Source organism: Neoarius graeffei, chromosome 6 (assembly GCF_027579695.1).
Source record: "Neoarius graeffei isolate fNeoGra1 chromosome 6, fNeoGra1.pri, whole genome shotgun sequence".
NCBI classification, from domain to species: domain Eukaryota; kingdom Metazoa; phylum Chordata; class Actinopteri; order Siluriformes; family Ariidae; genus Neoarius; species Neoarius graeffei.
Window position 1 is genome coordinate 36056057 of NC_083574.1, and position 22229 is coordinate 36078285.

The 22229-nt window shown below is 45.9% G+C and overlaps 1 protein-coding gene and 1 pseudogene across 1 annotated transcript in view; one reads left to right on the forward strand and one right to left on the reverse strand.

Moving 5' to 3' along the window:
• The window catches only part of LOC132887334 (uncharacterized), a 52918-nt pseudogene extending 43219 nt beyond the window's left edge, over positions 1 to 9699 (forward strand).
• The window catches only part of mapk8ip2 (mitogen-activated protein kinase 8 interacting protein 2), a 186397-nt gene that overhangs the window by 116515 nt on the left and 47653 nt on the right, over positions 1 to 22229 (reverse strand). The gene's annotated exons all lie outside the window — the stretch shown is intronic.

The following is a 22229-nucleotide window of genomic DNA, read 5'->3' on the forward strand; positions in this document are numbered from 1 at the left end:
AACCAATTACCTGGGGTACACCGTTGGCCGGGGACTAGTCAAGCCCCAGGAAGCGAAGCTGTGGGCCATACAGGACTGGCCACAACCCCTCACCAAGAAGCAGGTGAGGTCGTTTTTGGGCCTAGCCGGCTACTCCCGGCGTTTTATTGGCAATTTTGCCTCCATTGCTGCACCCATGACAGATCTGACAACCAAATGGCACTCAAGGATGGTGAAGTGGAATCCCACAGCGGAGGCAGCCTTCATCAATCTGAAGCAGGCCCTCTGTTCCAGTCCGGTTCTGGTGGCACCAGACTTCAAGAGGGAGTTTGTGGTGCAAACAGATGCTTCAGAGGTGGGACTGGGGGCTGTACTCGCTCAAGTACATGAAGGTGAGGAACATCCCATCCTATATCTAAGCAGAAAACTACTCCCCAGAGAGAAGAACTATTCAACGATCGAAAAAGAGTGTCTCGCCATTACCTGGGCCCTGGAATCCCTACAGTATTACCTCCTGGGCCGGCGTTTCACGGTGATCTCTGATCACGCCCCTCTGCAGTGGATGGCCAAGAACAAGGAGACAAACGGTAGGGTTACCAGATGGTTTTTAAGCTTGCAAGCGTTTAACTTCTCTGTTGTTCTCAGGACTGGCGGGCGCCATGGCAATGCGGGCGCCATGGCAATGCGGGCGCCATGGCAATGCGGCCGCCCTGTCCCGGCAAGATGCCCTCTTCGTAACCTTCAGCCCGATGAGGACGTTGGTCCCGAGGGGGGGGATGTGTGATATCCCGAGAGGCTGTGTCGTCGAGGGGCACTATGTCACACGTAGATGGCTCCAACAACAAGCAGCTATAACTCCATCTGGTGGTGGAGTTGGGAACTTCACCCTCAGCACCCAACACGGCAACACACCTGTGGCCAATGAGGGCCTAATGAGTAAGAAGGCTTTGGGAGAGCTCAAAACTACCAGTGTGAATGTGGAGGAGAGAGGTTCATGGATTCTCGTTGCTGAGTGGAACCTGCTGGGTGGAGTATTTGTTGAAAAGCTTATCTGGAATTCTTACCTGAAGGATTTTTCACTGAAGTACTTACCGGTGTTATGAATGCCTGCTACGGGACTGCCACCGGGCTGAGGACTACAGGGATTGTTGACTGGACTCAAAGTAAGGCAGAAGATTTTGTTTGTTCTGAGAAAAGGATCTTGGACTGAAGGAAACCTGCCTATAATTTTGTTGCTCTAAAGCCAGACACATTGTTTGAGTTTGACTTTCGGGAATCCATCTTCGTTTGAACATTGGACTTTGAGATACCTTTTCTGTTTAATTTCCTGGCATAACATTAAAAATCTTGATTTTATTTTAACCTTTGTGTCCTTGCACTGATTGAAGGGTCCCGCTGAGAGCCAGCCAGCCTCTCGTGATGTCACAAAGTCTAAAACAATTAAACGTTTGGACTGCCGAAGTTCATCATTAAAATATCTTACCTGCATTTATGTGTTTACTTTATTAATTTACTATTGATATTTCACAGAAAATCACATATCCGTGAAAAAAGAGCCGTGCTCTGTATTATATTTTTTATTTTCTGTGAATCCATATTCCGTGACTTCATGATGCAACAAGGATGTATAAAGATGCCCGGGGGAAAATGGCACGTGCTCAGACAATGTCGCATATAAATAAACAATTATCTGATTGGTCAGATGTTTATCAGATCAGGTCCAGGCCTGGAAAAATGGCTCCAGAAGCAATCTCACCAATACGGATAAACCCAGGCCTGGGCTATAGGGATCATTATCGGTCTGATGTGACCACCAACCATATAAACTTTTATATTTTATAGTTATCGATATAGTTGTAGTTATCGGTATTGTGGGACCGGGCCTTAAGGATTGCGTGTGGGTACCAGTGACTACGTTTACATGCACATCCAAATCGAGCTGCTGTCGGTAATCGAGCTGAAGGTCCCAGCAGGGTGCCAGAGAAATCCAATCCTACATGCACACAATGAAATCGGGCTATTGTGTGAGGTGCATTGTGCACAGGAGCCACAGGTGGCGCAACACGCCCCATCGTGTTGGTACACTTCCGGTTGTCGTCATGAAGAAGAGCTATTCAAGAGTGTAAACAAAGTCATCAGTTCCGTGTTCTCCATTGCGCGTTTTTCTCCCGTCCATGAATTTTAATATATTCAACTCCTTAAGCTGAATGAGCATGAACTCTGTCTCCTCATTGCTCCAGAAGTGCACATTTCTGCTTGCCTGTGGCAGTGGGGGCGTGGTCAAGTGCCGGTCTGTGACAGGAGGGCGGAGCCAGGGAAGGTGAGTGGCAGAATCACTTCACCTGACGGTAATTAACCTGTGTTTGTGTGTCTTCCCAGTAACCGCGCCCTATTTAAGGAGGCAGAGGGAGAGCAGAGGGGACAGCTCATCCCGGGACTAGAACACAGCGCGCGCACGCGTGTGTGTGTGTTTCTCTCAAGAATAAAAGTAGGCTGTTAAACTGAAAAGTCTGACAATAAAAAGCCTATTAGTACCAGAAGCTTTGTCCTGACATCCTCTGTGCTCCACCCACACTTCAGAGAGCTCTACATCGCCATTTTCTCTTCTTCGTTTGTTCCTCCTGACCTCTTCTGCTGCTCGCTACTACTGTTGTCATGCCGACCGAGGCTGTTGTGTTTCCCGCTTGTGGTCTCGTCACTCGTCACTTCCGGAAGTATCTCGACAACTAGCTCGATAGGGTATACATGCACAAAGTAGCTCGGCAGAAATCGCATAAACTAGGTCGTGTAGCTCGATTCCGAGAAATCAAGTTCGGTTCAATTTCAGCCGAATTAAGGTGTATACATGGCATTTTGAACTTCGATTTCAGTCGAGCAACGGCAGAAATTCGATTCTCTCTATGTGCATGTAAACGTAGTGACTGACTCAGTAGATCTTATTGGAATGACATCGAATTTGCATCAATATTTTGGTGGTAGAATTTAGCTGATTGATATAAATTATGACATACAGTACCAGTCAAAAGTTTGGACAGACTTATTCATAGTAATAAGCAAGTGTGTCCAAACTTTTGACTGGTACTGTATGATTTCTGTTTTCACATGCACTTCTGTTGGTGTAAATCATGTGTGAGCCTTTAGAACACAGCATTTAGGAGAGATACTGTCTGTTTTTTTTATTTTTTATTTTAACTTTTGTTAGGTGGCTGGCATCCAAGTCCCCAATCAGGAGATCGGTCTGAGCACTAACGAGCCAAGCCAACCCTTCCTGAGTGTTCCATTTGATGGAATTCTTGGTCTGGCCTTCCCATCTATTTCTGTTGGCAATGCCTTGCCCCTTGTGGACAACATGATGCAGCAGGGTCTCCTTGACCAAAACCTGTTTGGAATTTATCTGAGCCCGTAAGCAATGAGAGAAACAGTATTGCAACACTAATAATAGAGTACCAGTCAAAGGTTTGGACACACCTACTCATTCATCGGTGTTTCTCTATTTTAATTATTTTCTACATTGTAGAACAATACCAAAGACATCAAAACTATGAAATAACATCTGGAACATATATGGAATTATGTATTAAACAAAAACATGTTCCATATTTTAGATTCTTCAAAATAGCCACCATATACCTTGATGACGGGCGGCACGGTGGTATAGTGGTTAGCGTTGTCGCCTCACAGCAAGAAGGTCCGGGTTCGAGCCCCGTGGCCGGCGAGAGCCTTTCTGTGTGGACTTTGCATGTTCTCCCCGTGTCCACGTGGGTTTCCTCCGGGTGCTCTGGTTTCCCCCACAGTCCAAAGACATGCAGGTTAGGTTAACTGGTGACTCTAAATTGACCGTAGGTGTGAATGGTTGTCTGTGTCTATGTGTCAGCCCTGTGATGACCTGGCGACTTGTCCAGGGTGTACCCCGCCTTTCGCCCGTAGTCAGCTGGGATAGGCTCCAGCTTGCCTGCGACCCTGTAGAACAGGATAAAGCGGCTAGAGATAATGAGATGAGATACCTTGACACTTTACATGCTATTGGCATTATCTTAGCCAGCTTCATGAGGTCGTCACCTAGAATGCTTTTCAATTAACAGGTGCCTCATCAAAAGTTAATTCGTGCAATTTCTTGCCTTCTTAATGCCTTTGAGATCAAACAGTAATTATACTATCCACATTCACTGGATATGAGCAATCGTGCACTCTGATTGGCTACTCTACTACTAGGCTATCAGCTCATATACCATGAGTAGAGAAAGCAAAATGGCAGAGCGTGTTGCTGAACCAACCGAGGACGAAATAAAAACTCTACTAGAAAACAAAACCCCAAAAATATTTTTTTTAAAAAAGCAACAAAATATGGAACGAAAGTATTTCATGGTAAGAATGTATCTATTTTTTAATTTTTTGAGAATTATTATTATTATAGCATTTTTCACAAATTGCTACTGTCATTTCGCCGGTTTGTTTACATTCTAAGCGGAAATTATTTTGTCGGATGTTTATCTAAAGTTTTTATTTATCAAATTTGCAAAAAAAAAATCTGGTTCTCAAAATCCAGTGAATGTGGATAGAATAAAACAGTTCTTCCACTCAATTTCGTCATACATGGCTAATAGCCGACTTGGTGCTACGCGCCTTGTCGGCTATCAGCTCATTTACGACGTGATTTTGTGGAATAACTGTTAAATAGTAAATAATAATACAGTAAATAGCCCTATTCCACAACTGTACTAATCCATATTATGTCAAGAACCGCTTAACTAAGTAAAGAAAAACGATACCCATCATCACTTTAAGACAGGAAGTGACTTTTAATTAATTAAAAAAAAAGAAAAACTATTGAATTCGAAGGTGTGTCCAAACTTTTGACTGGTCCTGTAACTCAAACTTGAATTTGACCATGCATATACAGAAATATATAGGGTTTTCTTCATTCTTGTTTCATTGGTATGGACTGATAACTAAACCTCTATGGCTCTGATTGTTCAGGGTTGGAGGGTATGGCAGTGAGGTGGATTTTGGTGCTATAGACACCAGCATGTATCAGGGTCAGATCTCCTGGACACCAGTGACCGCTGAGACCTACTGGCAGATTGGCATTGAGGAGTAAGTGCCATTCATCACAAGAAGTTTCTTAAGTCTTAGCAACTACACAGTTATTGGCCATTCTGAAAACTACTCATACATCTCGGTATATATCACTGAATAATCTCTACTTACATGCTTTAAGTTAGTTGGAATGTTTTTCTAATCATAAACATTAATCTGGCTCAGGTTCCAGATTAATGGACAGGGCTATTGCTCTCAGTATGGTGGCTGCCAGGCCATTGTGGACACCGGTACCCCCAGCCTGACTGCCCCAAGTTCCATCTTGTCCTCTGTGATGCAGTATATTGGAGCACAGGAGAACAGTTATGGCGAGGTACTCACACACATAAAAAAGCACATAAAATTGAAGTGGGGACAGAGGGGGGAATCTATAACATTTGCAAAACGATTTGCAATGTAAAATGTAAATGTAAAAAAAAAAAGGTAAAAGTTTTAATGAGGGTAAAGGTTATAAGGTGATTATGTAAGTAGTCACACTGTTTCTGTGAAATGGGACAAAGTTCTAACAATCAAAATATCCCAAAATATGAACATCCTGCATAGTGCCAATTATTAACGAGACCATCAATGACAGCGTAGCTCACTCCGGCCCCAACTAGTCCAGGAGGAACGATCTAAAGTGGACCACCTTGCACAATAAATGTTGTAAGCTACATACACTGTCTACAAGCAGTATATATAGAAGCTATACACACCCTAGGAATACCTACCTATTTGTCAGAAAGAATCCAAAACAGTGAGGAATTGACCGAGAAGAAGCAATTTTTTTTTTTGTTGAACTGCTCATCAAGGTTTAATTAGTCCATGACTTCATTAATAATTGTAATTAAGCAACTCTGGGTAGAAGTTATATGCACCCTAGGTACCCCTACCTTCATGCCATCGGTGAAGAATTGAGGGAGGAAAAAGTGATTTGTGTGTAAACTGCTCGTTAGGGCTTAATTACTCCATATCTTCATTATTAATTGGAATTATGCACATTTGGGTAGATGCTATATGCTCCCCAGACAGACCGACCTTCCTGCCAAAAACAATAAAAATTGGTGAAGAATTGAGAGAGAAGATGCGATTTTCGTGAAATGTGGATGACGCTGGACGGACGACAAACACATGATGGCCAGATGGGCTAATAAAACATCAATTATTAATAATGGAAAGAATATGTAATGACCACAATTCTCTCTAGATGAGGCCAGCTACCAAAAATCAGTGACTGGGTAAGAAGGGCATTCGTTAGAGAAGAGGCCAATCATACCATATGATCATACCACCATCACCATATATGATCATACCACCATCACTGTTGGGTTTCCAGCAAACCCAGCATTTAACTTTTTGGTGTCATTAGACGAGACAATCTACATTTCTGCTGAGTCTCCAACATGCCTTTTGGCAAACCTCAAACTTCAGTGATTTCTGGGTTATGGTTGTACTATGAGGGCAGCACGGTGGTGTAGTGGTTAGCACTATCGCCTCACAGCAAGAAGGTCCTGGGTTTGAGCCCAGTGGCTGATGGGGGCCTTTCTGTGTGGAGTTTGCATGTTCTTCCCGTGTCTGTGTGGGTTTCCTCCGGGTACTCCGGTTTCCCCCACAATCCAAAGACATGCGGTTAGACTAATTGGAGGCTCTAAATTGACTGTCTGTGTGAATCTGAATGTGTCAGCCCTGCAATGATTTGGTGACTTGTCCAGGGTGTACCCCACCTCTTGCCCATAGTCACCTGGGATAGGCTCCAGCTTGCCTGCGACCCTGTACAAGTGTAGGTGCAATTAGTTTTAAGTGATCAATCTCATTAAATCAGTCTCATTAAATCATTAAATCAGTCTCATTGAATCGTTCCATTAATTTTGGTGCTTAATAACAAATTACCAAACAGCTAAATTATGGTATAGTCCAAATTATTATGATCACTTACTGTATTACATAACTCATATGCACCTTTTAGAATTCTTTTGAGATTGGGAGACTTCAGTATATTATTTGGCACAACAAATAAAGACACACAGTTTCAATAATAATGGAATGTATTATAACAAAGATAAAAAATGAATAACAGTTGAAATATATACAAATATGATATATACTTGTGCGTGCGTGCGTGTGTGTGTGCGTGTGTGTGTGTGCACACATGTGTGCGTGCGTGTGTTTGTGTGTGTTAAAAATAAATTAAACATTAAACATGAAACATGTAGTGTGTGTGTGGGGGGGGGGGGGGTCTCCACGTGTGGAGACAAAGATTAGCCTTGTGTGGCTGGCTAAGATATGTTTGTGTGTGTCCATGTGATGGAGGCCTAGATTAGCCTTGTGTTGCTAGCTAAGACAAAGGAAAGCTAGCTAAGGTGTGTTTGTGAGGCCTGTGGTAAACACAAGGTTAGCCTAGCTTGCTAACGAGACAAAATAATTAGCCGTGTGGCTAGCTAAGGTGTGTTGTGTGTGAAACAAAAGAATTAGCTCTGGTAGCTAACTCCACGTGTGTTTGTGGGGGAAGGATGATGACCTCGTGGTCCCTTGAGACAATACAATTAGCCCTGGATGCTAATGAAACAAAAGAATTAGCCGTAGCAGCTAATTCCACTGAAATCTTGATGAGGTCAAAATGTGTAATAAGGAAATTGAGGATGTTAGTAAGGAATAAAGAGAAGCATGCACAGCCTATCTATTAAACAATTGAGAGATTAAAACAAAATAGAACAATCAATTCAATTCGACACGCTGCGTGTCTACAGTGTAAACAATTAAACTGTTCCTGAGTTTAAATTCACACTACTTCAATAAAAGCTAATTCCTAAGACTAGGTTTTGCCCAAATGCCAGTCTTACTTCAATATCTCGTCTCTACGCGAGATTATGAGATGTTCCAAAACTTTTGGAGTTTCACCGTTGTGAAGGCTTCCGTGAGGCACAGAGAATTTCTTGGTCCGATGCGTGGTCGCTCGTGATGAAAAAGAAAGTCTCTGATCAGAATAATGTGCACAGCTTTTTGGTTAAAAAGGATCCGGTCGCTTCTTAACTTTAAATTAAACTGCTTTGGGCTGCAGTTTTGTACGTACGTATAAGGAATAACTGAAAACCGGTTGTAACTCAAGCTGAGTTTAAAATCACGTGATCCGAGAATCTACCGTGGCCAAAGGTGAAAGGAAAGCGCGAAACTCTGGTTCTTGAGGAAAAGAAAAGAAAAGACGTCTGTTCTTGGGTTTGCTCGGCGGAGCGAGCGATCCTCCTTGTGTTCGTGTTGGATTCACTGCGCCGAAAGAGACCGAGTTGAGCGTTTCCGGGTCACTTATAGAGTCGGGGTGGAAGTGACGTCATGGAGGACGTGACGTAGGTGATCCCGCCCAGGCGTGACGTGGGTCAACGCGGAAGTTGGCTGACGGGAAATGTAGTTTCTTAAAGAGACGGGCTGTTGTAGTTCTTAGACGGACTGTACCTACACAAGATAAGCGGCTACAGATAATGGATGGATGGATGGTTGTACTATGAACAGCTTCTCCCATCTGAGATGCAAATCACTCCAGCGCATTCAGAGTTACCCTTGGCCTCTTGTTTACGTCTGTTTCATCTCCTCTTTACCCAGTCACTAACTTTTGGTGGATGGCCTCCATTAAGCTAAGCCATGGATGTACCATATTCTTTATTATTTTCAAATTATAAAATCAACCAAGGGCGGCACGGTGGTGTAGTGGTTAGCGCTGTCGCCTCACAGCAAGAAGGTCCGGGTTCGAGCCCCGTGGCCGGTGAGGGCCTTTCTGTGTGGAGTTTGCATGTTCTCCCCGTGTCCGCGTGGGTTTCCTCCGGGTGCTCCGGTTTCCCGCACAGTCCAAAGACATGCAGGTTAGGTTAACTGGTGACTCTAAATTGACCGTAGGTGTGAATGTGAGTGTGAATGGTTGTCTGTGTCTATGTGTCAGCCCTGTGATGACCTGGCGACTTGTCCAGGGTGTACCCCGCCTTTCGCCCGTAGTCAGCTGGGATAGGCTCCAGCTTGCCTGCGACCCTGTAGAACAGGATAAAGCGGCTAGAGATAATGAGATGACATGAGATGAAAATCAACCAAACCCTGATTGATATTTTTCCAGAAGTTTGTATTGGTGCTGTTAACATGAATAAATGAAGAGCTCCAAATGCAACATATTAGTCCTATGACAGCATCGGAGCATCGTTGCAATTGTACTGAACTGTCAGTACTATGGATCCCTGATTACAGCCATCTTTCGAGACTGTACCTACAAATCTGTCTGAAACATCTTCCGCACTATTTTACAGTATGTTGTGGACTGTAGCCAGATCAACAGTCTCCCCACTCTGAACTTCACCATCAGTGGAGTGACTTTCCCTCTGGGTCCGTCTAACTACATCCTGGTAAGCTCCTCTCTACAACTGAAGGAAGATACACTAACGGGTTCAGATAAATAGTGAGATAAACTTGGCGGAACTCTAATGCCTGATTATCTTGTGTGTATGTTCACAGAACCAGGGTGGCTATTGCATCGTTGACATCACTGTCACCAACCTGGGCTCTCAGAACGGCCAGCCCCTCTGGATCTTTGGCGATGTCTTCCTCAGGGCTTACTACTCTGTGTTTGACCGTGCTAACAACCAAGTGGGCTTTGCTCAGGCAGCCTGAACACCAACAACAACTCTACAGAAATCTCTAATGGAAGCTATGGTCTCCATGGCATTATTAATACTTGTATTAATTACACAGAAATTGAAAGATCTCTGTAGTAGACTGCTACTTACTGGAATTTCTTTTTTCTTTCCATTTCAATATTACCAGTTGTGCGTAAATGCATTAATGTATTTTGGTGTTGAACTGTTTTCAAACAAAAGTTTATATTTTAATATATCTCCCTATATTATGTTAACCACGCAATCTTTCAATTAAATATTAAAATCATGCAAAAATCATCTCTAGTACTGAGTCTATGTAAAAGCACAGAACATCAAATGCCAACTAAACTGAATACAAGCATGTACTCAGGTTATTCATCTCTTTACTTTCACATCCTGGAATCAGTTAAGCTGCTGGGGTTGACCTAAACCTAACAGAAGTCCAAATCTACTTGACAAGTTGAGACTGACAAACCGATCCAAACTCAATCTGACAATCAAGTTTAATGTCAAACATCTCATCTCATTATCTCTATTATCATTATCACCCTGGACAAGTCACCAGGTCATCACAGGGCTGACACAGAGACACAGACAACCATTCACACCTACAGTCAATTTACAGTCACCAGTTAACCTAACCTGCATGTCTTCGGACTGTGGGGGAAACCAGAGCACCCAGAGGAAACCCACACGGACAACATGCAAACTCCACACAGAAAGGCCCTCGCCGGCCACGGGGCTCGAACCCAGGACCTTCTTGCTGTGAGGCGACAGTGCTAACCACTACACCACCGTGCCGCCCTTGTCAAAAACATTCAAAAAGAAATGCAGAGTTGCTATCACACTCCTTATTTACTCAAGCAAAGAATCTAAATATAGTATGGATGTAATAATCACATCAACTGATTCACAAAATTCTTCAACAAAGCCTCTAAATCAATATAAATGAATATAAAAAAAAGTCTATAGGTGATCTTGGTTTTGGAAGAACGTGATCTTGGACGAAAGAACACCTGATATAATGTATGTTAACATTTCATAATTCAGCATGTTATTAAATGCTGTAGTGTTCTGAAAGTCTTATAGCAAATCAATAATATTTAACAATTATTCCACAAAATCGAGTCATACATGAGCTGATAGCCAACGAGGCGCATATCACAGAGTCGGCTATAAGCCATGTACGATAAGACTGAGTGGAATAACTGTTTTATTCTATCCACATTCACCGGATTTTGAGAAACAGAGCATTTTATTTTTATTTTAGAATGTAAAAAACAGTGCAATGACAGTAGCAATTTGTTAAAAATGCGATTATAATAATTCCTGAAAAATAAAAAAGATACGTTCTTACCATCAAATACTTTTAGTCCATATTTTGTTGCTTTTTTTTTTGGTATTTTTGGGGGTTTTGTTTTCGAGGAGAGTTTTTATTTCGTCCTCGGTTAGTTCAGCAACATGTTCCGCCATTTTCTTCTTCTTCCTCTTTCAGGTTTTTTTGGTGGTTGGCACCAACTGGGCTGGAGAGTGGAACAGGAGATTCTGGGGGGGGGCGCGACCATATTTTTTTTCGCTATTTCTGTTTCTTTTAAATACTTGATCGCAAAGTGATATATCTGACTTGATGTGTTCCAACAGTTTGTTTTTCTCTACTCACGGTATATGAGCTGATAATCTAGAAGCAGAGTAGCCAATCAGAGTACGCGACTGCTCATATCCAGTGAATGTAGATAGAATAAATACAAATATACAGATCTTCAAACAGGGCGGCACAGTGGTGTAGTGGTTAGTGCTGTCGCCTCACAGCAAGAAGGTCCATGTTCGAGCCCCGTGGCCGGTGAGGGCCTTTCTGTGCGGAGTTTGCATGTTCTCCCCGTGTCCACGTGGGTTTCCTCCGGGTGCTCCGGTTTCCCCCACAGTCCAAAGACATGCAGGTTAGGTTAACTGGTGACTCTAAATTGACCATAGGTGTGAATGTGAGTGTGAATGGTTGTCTGTGTCTATGTGTCAGCCCTGTGATGACCTGGCGACTTGCCCAGGGTGTGTCCCGCCTTTCGCCCATACGTAGTCAGCTGGGATAGGCTCCAGCTTGCCTGCGATCCTGTAGAACAGGATAAAGCGGCTAGAGATAATGAGATGAGATCTTCAAACAGTACACAGTTCATGTACTTATTTCATCAAAGGTTGTGACTTGTTGCAATACTATTGCTGGCTTACTACAATAGCTGTGCAGAAGTGTACATCAGGGAGTCTGTTGGACAAAACCAAACAGTTGCTTGAATGAACATTTTTGACTCTCTTGGTGGTCAGGTATACTGTACAGTTGCAGGATGACAAAAGTCCACATTCATTAACACAGGAGCATACTCAATATGAGGCTGTACTTGTGTGTCACTGCATGAGTCACGTTACTGCATTCATTCATTCATTCATTCAGCTTCAATAAAGACTTTATCCTGGTACAAATTTCTTCATATTTTGTTCACAATTCCATCAGTGTGGGTAGCAACAGCATTAAAGAAGCCCTATGTACCAGTGGCGGCTGGTAGTCTTTCAAACAGGGGAGGCTGGTCAGTTACGATATTTCCAGATTTTAAAAGAAAAAACATCAATTTTGCCCATACTCTTGCCTCTGATCTGGCTGATTGTTGGCAGCGTCACAAACTGTGAAATAACAGGTTCTTTTGGCCCATTAGCCTACTGTCCAATATACATGATGGTGGTGTTGGGGGGGAGGGGTATATTTTAACATTTTATATTTTAAAATTGTGGCATGTTGTTTAAAAATTGATCATTATTGAAAGCAGCTCTTTGTCAGGAACCTCAGCAGTAGAGCTGGGTGCCACACATTTCATTCAATGACACTTTCCCTAAGGGCGGCATGGTGGTGTAGTGGTTAGCGCTGTCGCCTCACAGCAAGAAGGTCCGGGTTCGAGCCCCATGGCCGGCGAGGGCCTTTCTGTGTGGAGTTTGCATGTTCTCCCCGTGTCCGCGTGGGTTTCCTCCGGGTGCTCCGGTTTCCCCCACAGTCCAAAGACATGCAGGTTAGGTTAACTGGTAACTCTAAATTGACCGTAGGTGTGAATGTGAGTGTGAATGGTTGTCTGTGTCTATGTGTCAGCCCTGTGATGACCTGGCGACTTGTCCAGGGTGTACCCCGCCTTTCGCCCGTAGTCAGCTGGGATAGGCTCCAGCTTGCCTGCGACCCTGTAGAACAGGATAAAGCGGCTAGAGATAATGAGATGAGATGAATGTTTTCCAAATTGTAGCTGTGTTTAATTCATATCCAGAAAAATATAAATACCAATATAATATACTCAGCATAAACATTTTAAATAGATTCTATATTTTTGGTCCATCCATGACATATTACTAAAGTAGCCTATTTACTGTTGTTGATGTGGGTCACTTGCTGTTAGCCAATTCACTTTCTCATACCAGGAGAGCTGAAAGCAACGAGTATTATTCCCTACCTTTTTCACCAAGTCAATTTGAGGCGTTGGTCTACCCTGCTCTTTAATTTTAATTTTTTCCTCGAAAGGAAGACTGGCAAATGGCTTCGCCAAAATTAAATCAGCAATGCTTGGCATCCGTGCGCAGCTTTCTTGCTAGCTGACTAGCCCCCTCAAGTTCAAGTTCAGTCACTCAAATAAACGAAATTTCTGGAACTAAGATAGCAAACTTGACAACACTATATTTACACTTTATTTACAATGAAAATATATACAAACTAAAAAAGCTGGTAGAAACCATATGTAATGAATGAAATCGAAATGTAAGGTGATCTCTTACAATATACCACAGCACTTGTGAATCCGCATGGGACTGAACTGAGATTCACCGCTGCCTGTCTATAGTTGAAACGAGCTGTCAATCAAAGAAAATATCCGGCCGCTTTCACCAATCACCAGTCTCCTCGCGGAAACTGCCGTGTCCCTCCCATGTGAGGCTCGGAGTCCGTAGGCGGGCATTTTTGCAGTATTTGTCCAATAATCATCTTGCATTTTGAGATTGAAAAGCGCATAGCTCCCAAATGCCATTGAAGTCCACTGAGGCTGCGCTGCATCGCGCTGTCACGAGGGAGAAAAACTCACGCACACATTAAAGTTATAAGGGAATGATTTCGCACTGTAGTTGGGTTGAGCACATATATTTCTATGATTCTGGATCTGAAATAGCAATGTTATAAGGTCAGCTATAACATAAGCCTAGCGCAATTCATCCTACACGATGTTCGTCATTTTTAGAGGAGGCTGAGCCTCCCTCGTTGTCTTAGAGCAATCGCCCGTGCTATGTACAGTTGTGGTCAGAAGTTTACATACAATGACATGAATGCCATCTTGGATATGACTGTCATGGCAATATTTGGGCTTTCAGTAATTTCTTTGAACTGTTCTTTTTTTGTGGCAGAATGATTGTACAGCATACATTAATTAAAAAAACACGAGAATTGGGTGCATAAGTTTTACTTTTCTTTGGGTTTTCTGAAATCAACACAGGGTCAAAATTATACATCCAGGGTCAAAAATATACATACAGCACACCTAATATTTGGGTAAAATGTCTCTTTGCAAGATTCACCTTGACCAAACATTTTTGTTTACCATGAACAACCTTCTGGCAGAATTCTGGTTGGATATTTTACAACTCTTCATGGTAGAATTGGTAGAGTTCAATTTTTTTTCTTGGCATGGACTCGACTTATAAGCATGGTCCATATATTTTCAATAGGGTTGAAGTCAGGGCTTGTTTTAAGCTTAATTTTAGCCTGCTTTATCCTCCACAACCAGCTCTGATACGTGTTTGGGTTCATTGTCCTGTTGTAACTCCCAAGTCTCAAGTCGTATTCAAGTTTCTGATGGTTTATGCTGAAGAATTCTGAGGTCATCCTCCTTCTTCATTATTCCATCCACTTTGTGCAATGAACCAGTTCCACTGGCAGCAAAACAGCCCCAGAGAAAGAAAAGAAAGAAAGCACAACTTTATTCATCACAAACTTCTGAAATTTCCTTTCTGCATCTAACCCATCTGAAGCAGTGAATGCACACATACGTGAGCAATGAGTGCACACACATACCCAGAGCAGTAGGCAGCCATGCTAACAGCGCCCGGGGAGCAGTAGGGAGTTACGTGCCTCACTCAAGGGCACCTCAGCCCAAGGCCGTCCCATATTAACCTAACCGCATGTCTTTCGACTGTGGGGGAAACCGGAGCACCCGGAGGAAACCCACGCGGACACGGGGAGAACATGGAAACTCCACACAGAAAGGCCCTCGCCAGCTGCTGGGTTTGAACCCAGAACCTTCTTGCTGTGAGGTGACCATGCTAACCACTACACCACCATGTGTATTTTCCATTTTCCACGGTGGTCATTGTGGCTAAACAACTTAATCATTGTCTCATCTGACCATACAGCTTTCCTCCAGAAGGCTTTTTCTTTGTCCATGTGGTCAGCTTCAAACTTTAGTTAAGCTTGAAGGTGTACATTTTGGAGCAGGTGATTATTTCTTGGATAGCAGCCTCTTAGTCCATGGTGATCTGAACTGTAGACAGTGATCCATCAGCTTCCAGTTCATGGCAGGGCTGTGCCATGGTGGTTCCCAGGTTGTTCCTGACTATCCAAACCAATTTCATTTCAGTTGGTGACAGTTTGGGTTTTCTTGAAGCAAAGTGGCTTGGCAAAGTGACTACAACTCACAATAACTTGGATACAATTGTTTGAACTGATCTTGGAATTTTGTTTAGAAATGGCTCCAAGAGACAGTCCGGAGTTGTGTATATCTGCAATCCTGTTTCTCAGATCTGCATTGAGCTCCTTGGACTTTCCCATTTTACTGTGTGTTGGTCAATCCAATGAGTGCTGTAAACAAACCCTTTTTATGAAGGCACAGAGAAGCTACCAGCTCTAGTCAATCATGATCACTAACAGGAAGTTAAGAAGCCTTGGCAAGATAAGAGAATTTTTGGAAGTTTCAGTACCTCTGAATTAATAATCTAAGTGAGTGTATGTAAATGTTTGACCCTGTGTTGATTTCAAAAAACGCAAAGAAAATTAAAACTTGTGCACCAAATTCTAGTGTAATTCCAGAGGGCCTCGCTCAGTACTTTCAAGACCTCGGTCACGGTATTTCACGATACGGACCTCCTAGCTGGTAAATAACATATATTTATTAAGAATGCATATTTAAAAATGTCTCCCCACTTCAGGTGTTGTTACACAATCTTTCAATTAAAGCAAATGACAAAGCAAATCTTCCAATCTCTAGTTCTGACTGTATGTAAAAGCATGTGTAATCTCATCTCATCTCATTATCTCTAGCCGCTTTATCCTTCTACAGGGTCGCAGGCAAGCTGGAGCCTATCCCAGCTGACTACGGGCGAAAGGCGGGGTACACCCTGGACAAGTCGCCAGGTCATCACAGGGCTGACACATAGACACAGACAACCATTCACACTCACATTCACACCTACGGTCAATTTAGAGTCACCGGTTAACCTAACCTGCATGTCTTTGGACTGTGGGGGAAACCGGAGCACCCGGAGGAAACCCACGCGGACACGGGGAGAACATGCAAACTCCACACAGAAAGGCCCTCGCCGGCCCCGGGGCTCGAACCCAGGACCTTCTTGCTGTGAGGCGACAGCGCTAACCACTACACCACCGTGCCGCCCAGCATGTGTAATATAAAGGGTTAATCAAACACATAGTAGATTTGGCAATTCATCTTTTCACTTGGATATCAACTCCACTGACCTGGATATAGCTCGACAACATCTTTTTAGTTGTTGTTTCATCTCGAGCAAATCTGGCTGAGCTCTGACCTAAAAATCACAGGTTCCGTATCCTGGTCCAAATCTGTTTGGCAGGTTGATCTCTACAAGCTGATCCAAAATCATCTTGAAAATGACCTTTAAAGTCAAAAAACCATGAATGGCAAACTTCCAAGAGAAATACAGGGTTGCTAATATTTCTCCTACCTACTGAGAGGAATTTCTGATTGATACTAGAAGGACACGTGCCAGAGTGCATACCTCTGCCAAGCCACATATCAACATCAAAATCAAATAGCTTGAATTAAGGATATACTAAAGCTGCACATCAAATTTCATCAAAATCCGTTCAGTACTTTTTGAGTTATGTTGGGAACAGACAAAAAAAATTCTGGATCCACATACATATCCAGATTTGCATCAAAATCTAACCAATTGTTCCTTGGCCCATGACCGACCTTTTCTCAAAATTTCATCAAAATCCATTCACTACTTTTTGAGTTATGTTGGGAAAAAACAAACAAACAAACAAACAAACAAACAAACAAACAAACAAACAAACAAACAAACGGAGGCAAAAACATGACCTCCTTCAACAAAGTTCATGGAGATAATAAAAGCCTTTAATTATCTCCAAAGGTTTTGTGAAAAACATGACCACAGAGCAAAGAAAACCAAATTTCCATGTTCGTATCTTATTAAATGCTGTTGAGTTCTGAGTTACAGCAAAGTCTTACAGAAACATTGCCACATTATTGATTTGACTGCTCTGAAAATAAATAATCAAGAATAAAAGGAATTATTACATCCACTGTAGCAGTGGGGGCGTGGTCCAGCATCGGTCTGTGACCGGAGGGCGGAGTCAGGGAAGGTAAGTGGCAGAATCACTGCACCTGAGGTTGATTAATGTGTTTGTGTGTCTTCCCCAGTGACCGCGCCCTATTTAAGGAGGAGAGCGAGAGCAGAGCGGGTTCTCTCCCGACGAGAACACGTGTGTGTGGCGTGTGTGTATGTCTAAGTAAACATGTAGAAGCTGAAAAGCTGATAATAAAAGAGTTATTGAGAACTCAGTACTGGCCTGCCGTGCTTCTGTGCTCCACCCACCTAGGACACTTGCTACAGTGGTGCTGAAACCCGGGAAGAGCGCAGGAGAGAACAGCCCCATGGGGTCCTCCCCCTTCAAGGACCTGGTCCATGCCCTCGCCACGGCCCAACAGAGTCAGCACCAGGTGCTGGTCGGCCTCTGGGAAGAACAGGAGCGAAGGTTCGAGGCCCTGGTGCTGGCGCAGCAGGAAGATCGCCGGGCGTTCTGGCACCTACTCGCGTCGGCGGGGTCCACCACCTCCACCACCGCGGGCCCTTCCCACCCCACCCTGACGAAGATGGGCCCGCACGACGACCCTGAGGCCTTCCTCGTTCTCTTTAAGCAGGCAGCAGAGGCGTGGGGTTGGCCGGTGGAACAGCGCATGGCACGCCTCCTCCCCCTCCTCACGGGTGAGGAGCAGCTGGCTGTGCTACAGCTCCCCGCCGACAGCCGGCTGGTCTACGCGGACCTCCGCAGGGCCGTCCTCCAGCACGTGGGGCGCACTCCGGAGCAGCAGCGGCAGCACTTCCATGCGCTGCGCCTGGAGGAGGTCGGCCGACTGTTCGTGTTTGGCCAGCAACTCCAGGACGCCTGCCGCTGGTGGCTGAGGGCCGACAACTTTGACGCTGAGGAGATCATCGATTTGGTGGCGCTGGAGCAGTTCGTCGCTCGACTTCCAGAGGGAACCGCGGAGTAGGTCCAGTGCCATCGCCCGGCGTCACTGGATCAGGCCATTGAGCTGGCGGAGGACCATATGGCGGCCATTCCAACGGCAGGACAGCGTGTCTCCCCTTCTCCCCATCCCCTCTCCCTCTCTCCTTCTGTTCCTCTCCCTCGCCCCATTCCCCCACCGCGGAGGCGGGGGCTGGCTCCACCCCAGCTGGCCTGCCGCACCCGCGGTGTCCTATCTTCTCCTACTTCCGTGTCTGTGTCTTCCCCCCCTCAGGTGAGTGATATCCGTAAGACCGGTGCAGAGAGAGAGCCAGGGCCAGTGTCCTGGTGCTGCGGGGAGCCGGGGCACCTCCAGCATCAGTGCTCGGCGATGGAGGTGGGTGCGGTGGTCCGGATCCCCGAGGCGCCAGGAGCCGCCCTCGATCGGGCCGGAGCGTATCGCATACCGGTGAGTATCCAAGGGGATACATATCAGGCTTTGGTGGATTCCGGCTGTAATCAGACCTCAATCCACCAAAGCTTGGTGCAAGACGAGGCATTGGGGGGAGCACAATTGGTGAAGGTGTTGTGTGTGCACGGGGATGTTCACAGCTACCCTTTAGTGCCAGTTCACATTCTGTTTCGAGGGGAGAAATTTAGAGTAAAGGCGGTGGTTAATCCTCGCCTCACCCACTCTATAATTTTGGGGACTGATTGGCCGGGATTTCGGGATTTAATGAGTCATCTAGTGAAGAGTGGGTTTTGCCATAGTTTAATAAGGGGAGGTCCCGGTGTCGCATTGGCGGGAGCAGCTGTCACAGAGCCATCTACGTCAGCTCCACGTCAGAGTGAGGAGCCGCCGGCCCCTCCTCTCTCTCCTGGGGAATCCTTCGCGGATTTCCCATTAGAGCAGTCGCGAGACGAGACTCTGCGGCATGCATTTGACCAAGTGAGAGTAATCGATGGTCAAATGCTCCAGCCAACCGCCACCCCGTCCTTCCTCTACTTCGCGATTATGAAGGATAGATTATACCGAGTGACGCAGGACAATCAAACTAAAGAGCAAATCACGCAGCTTTTGATTCCGAAGAGCCGCCGGGAATTGGTATTCCAGGTGGCTCACTTTAATCCCATGGCTGGACACTTAGGGCAGGATAAAACACTAGCCCGAATAATGGCCCGGTTCTATTGGCCAGGGATTCGCGGCAATGTCCGTAGGTGGTGTACGGCGTGCCACGAATGTCAGTTAGTAAATCCAGCGGCCATCCCAAAAGTGCCTTTGCGCCCTCTCCCATTAATCAAGACCCCGTTCGAAAGAATTGGGATGGATCTTGTCGGGCCATTAGATCGGTCAACATGCGGGTACCGCTTTATATTAGTTCTGGTGGACTATGCAACGCGATACCCGGAAGCAGTGCCTCTTCACAATATCTCAGCACGCGGTATTGCGGAGGAGCTGTTCCGCGTTATCTCCCGAGTTGGAATCCCGAAAGAGATTCTGACTGACCAAGGCACCGCGTTTATGTCACGTACACTAAAGGAACTGTATAGGTCGTTGGGGATTAAGCCGATCTGCACCAGCGTTTATCACCCACAAACGGACGGTTTAGTTGAACGGTTCAATCGCACCCTCAAAAATATAATTAAAAAATTTGTAAGTGAGGACGCACATAATTGGGATAAGTGGCTCGAACCCTTGTTGTTTTCAGTGCGAGAGGTCCCACAAGCCTCCACGGGGTTCTCCCCGTTTGAATTGTTATATGGGCGTAAGCATTCTAGATGTGCTGCGGGAAAATTGGGAGGAGGGACCTTCACAAAGTAAGAATGAAATCCAATACGTTATTGACCTGTGCGCAAAACTCCACACACTCGCCCACCTAACCCAGGAGAATTTGCGTCAGGCCCAAGAACGACAAACCTGCCTGTACAACAAGGGTACGCGCCTCAGGGAGTTCGCACTGGGAGATAAAGTACTCGTACTGTTGCCCACATCAAGCTCTAAATTAATCGCCAGGTGGCAAGGACCCTTTGAGGTCACACGGCGAGTTGGGGACGTCGACTATGAGGTGAGGCGAACGGACAGGGGTAGGGCGTTACAGGTATACCACCTCAATCTGTTAAAACGTTGGAGCGAGGAAGTCCCCGTGGCGCTGGTGTCGGTCGTTCCTGAGAAGGCGGAGCTGGGGCCAGAGGTTCAGAAGGGAAAATTGGCATCACCCACCGCTCCGGTCCCCTGTGGAGCCCACCTCTCACCGACCCAGCTCGCGGAGGTCGCCCGGTTGCAAACAGAATTTTCTGACGTGTTCTCGCCCCTGCCTGGCCGTACCCACCTCATAGAACACCACATTGAGACGCCCCTGGGGGTGGTAGTGCGTAGCCGCCCTTACAGACTGCCCGAACACAAGAAAAAGGTGGTTCGGGAAGAACTCGAGACCATGCTCGAAATGGGCATTGTCGAGGAGTCCCACAGTGACTGGAGCAGTCCGGTGGTCTTGGTACCCAAGGCCGACGGGTCGGTCCGGTTCTGTGTGGACTATAGAAAAGTCAATGCGGTGTCTAAATTCGACACGTACCCAATGCCTCGTATTGATGAGTTGCTCGATCAACTAGGCACGGCTCGCTTTTACTCGACACTGGATTTGACAAAGGGTTATTGGCAGATCCCCTTGACTCCATTATCCCGAGAAAAAACGGCCTTTTCCACACCGTTCGGCTTACACCAGTTTGTCACACTTCCTTTTGGGCTGTTTGGGGCGCCCGCTACATTTCAGTGGCTGATGGATAGGGTCCTCCGCCCCCACGCCACCTATGCTGCCGCGTACCTTGACGACATCATTATTTATAGTAATGACTGGCCGTGGCACCTACAACACCTGAGGGCCGTCCTTAGGTCGCTGAGGCGGGCGGGTCTCACAGCCAACCCGAAGAAGTGTGCGAGTGGGCGGGTGGAAGTACGGTATCTGGGCTTCCACTTGGGCAATGGGCAGGTGCGTCCCCAAATTAACAAGACTGCAGCGATTGCGGGCTGCCCGAGGCCCAAGACCAAAAAGGGGGTGAGACAGTTCCTGGGGCTGGCTGGCTATTATTGTAGGTTTATACCTAATTATTCGGACGTCACCAGCCCGCTGACCAGATCCAGTCCAGTGGACGGAGAAATGCTAGCGGGCTTTTTCTGAGGTAAAGGCTGCACTGTGTGGGGGGCCACTGTTACACTCCCCTGACTTTTCTCTCCCTTTTATATTGCAGACAGACGCGTCGGACAGAGGGCTGGGGGCTGTTTTGTCCCAGGAGGTGGAGGGGGAGGATCGCCCAGTGCTGTACATAAGTCATAAGCTGTCAGTGCGTGAGGGGTGCTACAGCACCATAGAGAAGGAGTGCCTGGCCATCAATTGGGCGGTCCTTGCCCTCCGTTACTACCTGCTGGGACACCCTCTCACCCTCTGTTCGGACCACGCGGCCCTCCAGTGGCTCCACCGCATGAAGGATGCTAACGCGCGGATCACCCGTTGGTATCTGGCACTCCAACCCTTTAACTTCAAGGTGGTCCACAGGCCGGGGGCACAGATGGTCATGGCAGACTTCCTCTCCCGTCAAGGGGGGGGGGAGTCGGCTGCAGGCCAGACAGCTGCCCGGCCTGAGTCGGGCGGTGGGGGTATGTGGCAGTGGGGGCGTGGTCAAGCGTCGGTCTGTGACCAGAGGGCGGAGTCAGGGAAGGTAAGTGGCAGAATCACTGTACCTGAGGTTGATTAATGTGCTTGTGTGTCTTCCCCAGTGACCGCAACCTATTTAAGGAGGAGAGCGAGAGCAGAGCGGGCTCTCTCCTGACGAGAAAACGTGTGTGTGGCGTGTGTGTATGTCTAAGTAAACGTGTAGAAGCTGAAAAGCTGATAATAAAAGAGTTATTGAGAACTCAGTACTGGCCTGCCGTGCTTCTGTGCTCCACCCACCTAGAACACTTGCTACTGTACATCCACATTCACTGGATATGAGCAATCGAGCACTCTGATTGGCTACTCTACAACTAGGATATCAGC